At 37.7% G+C, this 5,797-nt stretch overlaps 1 long non-coding RNA gene across 2 annotated transcripts; it reads left to right on the top strand.

Moving 5' to 3' along the window:
* The first annotated feature begins 308 nt into the window (after positions 1-308).
* LOC135156396 (uncharacterized) lies at positions 309-5,193 on the top strand. 2 transcript variants are annotated; one of them, XR_010295522.1, is made up of 2 exons: positions 309-761; positions 4,747-5,193. It is a non-coding gene; the product is annotated as an uncharacterized LOC135156396 (long non-coding RNA). The 2 variants fall into 2 exon arrangements; XR_010295521.1 differs by having other exon boundaries at positions 309-831.
* Positions 5,194-5,797: the final 604 nt, after the last annotated feature.

Below are 5,797 nucleotides of genomic sequence, written 5' to 3'. Positions count from 1 at the left end.
ATAAATATATTAAAAACAATAATGAATAGTAGCTGTTTGATGTTGACTTTGCTTAAAATTCTCATATCTGTCTGTGATTAAAGTACCAGCTTTAATTTCCCAGAAAATTGTATGTTAATATACTATTATAAAAGACTTGTAACTTGATATTATATATTCGTATCCACTTTTCTTTTTGTAATTGTTTTAGAAGCGATCAATTTAGCTGTTCCTTGAATTTTAGACTATCCCACATCCTGTTCCGATATGGGCTTGGTTTGTCAATTGAGTGCGTCAGGACCACTATTGGGGACCACTCGTTATTGATTATACCCCTCATGTTCTCCTCTGCACCCCATTGTAATCTGAAGAGTGACTCAACAATACCCCTCTCTCTATCGAGCTATACAAACTCGTCCTGTATTGTTCCTCTTTTCAAAGAGTGTCTGGGTACACTTCATGCCAACTACCACCCAAAAAAAAAGACTGAATAGACTTTAAGCTTTTTATTCGCGTGAAGGTGAAGAAAAGTGAATTATAAATTCATTGGCGAGGAACCATGGTCTAGTGTGGTTTGAGTGGAACTAGGGTTCACTTTGTGAGAATCAAGCCATTTTACATCTATGGATAATACTGGAGTTCACTTTCAAGAAATCCTTTGAAGGTAAATTCAAAGTGGAGTACTTATTAAGAATCTGATGTTACCTGGCCAGCTAGGTGAGGATTTAACAAGGAGTTGCCAACTTTCATTGAAAAAGCTGTTGGAGCGTCCTCCCTTGAAGGTTAGTCACGACACTTGCACATGTTTGATTGTGGAGGAATCCGGATAACAACCGTAGGAGAACAAGCATGGTGAGGATTCGTTAAGGATTCGGCGCAAGGTCCAATTTGGATCGTTATTGGTGTGACCTTTTTCCGATTGGAATCTGCTTTCATTTGTGTTGGTTTCTGGAGGGAAGCATTGCCATGTGCTTGATTGTGAGTTGCTTTTGCCACCTTTTGAAAATCATGGGACCAGGAGAGAGTCTAAGACTGTCTTGTTTAATTGGCTTATCATCGGAAAATGATTGACCTGGATTGAATGTGGTACTGATATTTCATATTTTTTTAAAATCATTGTTTGCAGGATTTGTTTATGTTGGAGTGGCACTTGTCTTGCTATGTTTGCCAGGCTTTGTGGGATGTTACTTCATAGTGTTATCTGTTGAGATTTTGTTTATAAAAAAGATGATCATTAATTAGAGTTTAGACTGTGTTTTAGCATGCACTTGTGACTGGTTTTACTGCTGTTGAATGTGGACATTGCAGTCTTTGTGGTGTAATAAGCTCTGGGTTCTTGTTTTGTTGGGTTTCTATTGGGGATACTTGACTTGGCTTTTGTTGTAAACCTTTTGTAAGCCATGTGCATTGGCCACTCTTCATCCAGGTGTAAAAGCCTGGAAGGTATTGTGGTAAATTGCATGGGCCACAGAGTGGTTTTGAAAGTATAGGGGGGGATGCCTGACATGCAAAAAAAATCACAATCATATGTGTGTATGTTTTTGTACACGCCTATTGAGAAAAAAAATTTGGGGGGAGGGGGGGTGAACCATTCCCCCCCCCCCCCGCCCTTGGTTCCATAGCTTCTGATTTGCCAATTGGTCAACACATATATTACCTTTACCCCACCCCATGCCCCAGTAATCACTTAAGCACCATTTTTAGAAAACACTTTATATTTATTGTCAGAAATTTAACCCCCCCGGCCTGCTCCCACCCCTGGCCTCCAACCCAATTTTATTCGAATCTTACTGGATCCATGTTTGCCCTATAAAGTCAGGCACTTCCAGGTTGTAGAGTCCTTGGTGAAGCCATGGATCCAGGGTGTCTTCTTCGAGGTAATTTGGGCCAATTTCCACCAGACATTTCCACCTTTATTGGCTGCAATTTCAACTAACTGCTGGATAGAGATTTGTGGATGGTGCGCCGTTTTAGGTGTGATCGATAAACTCTTGGAAGCACATGATGAGGAGTGCCGATAGCATTCGAAACCGAAAGTGTACTTTTAGTAGGTCTTTTAGGTCATTCACACAAGTTTACAAAAATATGTTCAAATCAGTCAGAAATACTTACTAGCTATTACTGAAGGTGAGAACAATACTGGTACAGTTAATTTGATTTTTTTTTTAATATAACTACATAAAAACATTAAAAGTATGTATTTTAAAAGTACTTGGATTTCTTCTCTTTATTAGCTTGTGTGATTTACTTTAAATCTCAAGTTATTCTTCAAATATATATGTACCTAAATCTATAATTGTAATTTTTGCAATTGTGTTATTGTCAAACATTTATACTTTTCCATATTAAATCAGTATTACCTGAAACAAATTTTAGAAAATTGGAAATGAGAAAAATAAGCCTTTAATCATATTATTGTCTGGTCGTTGAGATATCTCTGTATTTTGTATAATTTTTGTTTTCATTAGTAAGAACTGAATCAAACTTTCTCCATTAAGATTCAGCATTATTTTTAAAAGTGTGAATAGGGGGGGTTCAAGTTAACAAGTGTAATTCATATTTGCAGTGTGCATACATTCATGGTCTGCTTCCATTAACACTGTGAAGTTTGCCGCTTGATGATCGTGAATGTAGGGCACGTTTCAACTTCACACAAAACGCTTTGTACGGAACATGTGCTCATAATGGACAGAATAATAGCCTTGTGCTGCAACGCTGGCAGATTTCTGAATATAAAAAAAAAATCCTTTTGTGGGACCTCTGGGAAAGTTTGTGAACCATGTATTCTTTGGGTCTCTCATTAACAAAACGCATCTTGCCTGTAAATTGGAGTCGATCCCTAGTGTTTGAACGAGTGAGTTTTGTATGAATGAATGGCAGATTTTTGCACCTGTAAGTGCTCCTGGTTATTCTTTGCCAATGCTTTACAGACCGAGTCCAAGTTTTCACCATTTCCCATCATCTAGACACCAGATGAATGAAAAACTTTTGAAAGTTTCAATAGCCATCTTTTCTAAAGGGGGGGGGGGGGGGGTTTAAAAAAAACTAAAATGCCTCTTTGATTAGTATTAGTAATACTGTCAATTTTATCTATTTTATGTCATATCTATTTACTTTATTTCCCCCTACATGTTCATGCATACTTTTTTTTTTATAAGTGGGCATTCCTAGATTTTTTTTGTTCCTCATTATTATAATTGATGTATGCAAGGTTCAGCTTTAGGGAGCAGATCTTGGTTCTCTGTGCATATAAACTATTATAGTAATAATAATAGTTCATATTTATATTTATTGCACTTTTTTGGAGATACAAAGCGGTTTGAGATGTCATCCCTGGTCAGCATAGATGATAAGATATTTACAAATTACCATTAGGCATGGAAAATACCATGCAATTGAATTAAAACCATTGTCTGCTGAGTGCTGACCCTTGTTAATATGTCAGTTTAATATCATGATGAAGTTGCAATAATTAGAGTAGTAAGTACTTATTGAATGGGACATTGGAGAGGGGCGGGGGGATGAGGTGAGGTGGGGGTTGGGGAGGCACAGACTCCTGAGCCCTGGGATGGAATAGGGCTTTTACTTTCTTTGTCAGAGCTCAGAACCTTAAATTGATTTCATGAGGAAGTCAACCAAGTTCCTTGCCCTTCCAGAGAAACCATCTTGTTCTTGACAAGGTCTTATGAAACTGTTGTTGTGATGCTCAAGGAGTGAGCCAATTTATTTCCAGACGATTGTTTCTCGGAGCAAGGTGATTTTGCAAAGTGCTTTTGAAAAGTGATTTTGTCTCCTGTCTTCTCTTGTCTTGACTGTGTTGTAATAAAAGCAGGAATCTGGTGTTTGAAATTGAACATTTTGTCTATTAATAGACTGCTTTCTTGCTGCCATTTTTCACCCTGGAATTGTGCTTTTCAAAAAGTTTAGTTTTTTAAACATAAATTTTCATATATGTCAGATATGAAATTACAAGGCTTTGAAAATGCAAACATGTAGTGCTGAATAAGATTCATTTTGTATGTGATTCTGCCCAACTTGCAATGGCATGAAATTAACTCATCTTCTGCCATCTTTTCCTCAGTGAAACAGGGCCTATAGAAGAATATCTGGATGACTGTTTCAAAACCAGGACCCAGTGTCACAAATACTGTCATTACTTGTTAATTGTCTTTCATGGACAGTTACCATGGTAAGAGTCATTGACTCGTGCTTATTAGCCAATCAAACACAGGGATTTGTACTGATATTGAATGAGAACCTATCAGTGTCGACAGGTTTCATGAACAAGTGCCCTGAGAGGAATCGATTGAAATGTATTTGAAGCACAGCTTATACACCCTTCTAGCACCTAACATAGGCAGAGTAGCTTTTTATTGGTAATGTCATCTGTGCTCGTTTCTGCTCCACATACGTTCCAGATCTGGTTTTATTTGATAAATGAAAGTCTACATCTCTCCGCTCCAAAGACCGTAACTCCATCCGATGAGAGGCTGGCAAGGAACAGCAGAGTTTCTGAACTTCAGTTGGTCTGAATCCGATGACTGTAATTTGACTAGAGGGGCTTTTCAGGTTTTCCAGAGGTGTTGCGCCCCACCCTAGATCATCATGGACTAACGACCTCGTCCCTCGTCGTCCTTGGTGATGTAGGTTTCTGCTGGGAGGTACTTCCTGTTGGAGCGTTTCATTTCGCACTTGACAACCAAAAACTTTTAATGTTTTTCCTTAAGCTCACTCACTCTCGATTCTCTCTCCCTTTCCCCCTGTCAGAGAGTTTTGGGGGGCAACGCGATCTAGGTACATCTAGCTAGCTAGATTGGTTGAGTCACTCGGCAGTTGAGAAGCTTTCCCTTGGTGCACATTCATCTCTGGGCGATATAAACCATCAAACTTTGGGGTCAGACAACAAACCGTAACACACGTTTTCACAGACGAATCACCAGAACTTTTTGACATTGCAATTTGCATGCTATATAGTACTGACCTATGCATGCATTCTATTCTGCCTGCCAAACGGTGATCTACAATTAGCCATTCATGAACTTGTGCATCAGCTGTTTTAAGAAACTTTGCTAAACTGACCTAAAGCACCCAAAGAACAAGGATTATATATCTATTGCATGATCTGTGATTATTTTACAATGAGGATATGATATGATTTATACCAGTTTATTGGATGGAATAGTGACACAGACATCTGGAAACATGTCCGGTAAGTAGATTTGGGTTTTTTTCTTAGTGTGATGCAAAAAGACATGTGCAAGACCCTCCCAAATCATTTTCCCCATGAGTTCACTTTTTGTACATAATCTTTGTGTGAGCATATGAGAAATAAGACTCACAATGCAAACCTATCAGTTATAATTAATATTACATTGGGGAAAAAATATTTCTCTGAAACTCACATGTGTAAATATTTCAACTTGAAATATATTGGTGCCTGTAAGTAATTTCCAAATAAGCACACCTTTTTCATTTCTTTGTGTTCTATTTTTTTCCACAAATCCCTGTTTTTGTGAGCTGGCAGTGACCTTTTTTACGTTTCCAAGAATGTAACTCCAATGAATTAATTTGTTGCTATATTGAGCAACTACAGAAATGAATTCTGCTAATTGACATTGACTAATGAAGTTCTGAAAAACAATGTTATTGTTCATTTTACTATATTTTTATCACAATGGATCATCTGCTATTCTGTCACAAGGATATCATACTTGAGCAAATTACTGGAACAGACATGTTCTATGGTATGTCAGCTGTGGTAGTTTTATTTGATTTACTCATCTTATTTGGCCATTAATTTGTTCAAGTATTGTGTGCA

This window comes from Lytechinus pictus, chromosome 13 (genome assembly GCF_037042905.1).
Source record: "Lytechinus pictus isolate F3 Inbred chromosome 13, Lp3.0, whole genome shotgun sequence".
Classification (NCBI taxonomy): Eukaryota; Metazoa; Echinodermata; class Echinoidea; order Temnopleuroida; family Toxopneustidae; genus Lytechinus; species Lytechinus pictus.
This window is presented reverse-complemented; position numbering and strand designations above follow the sequence as displayed.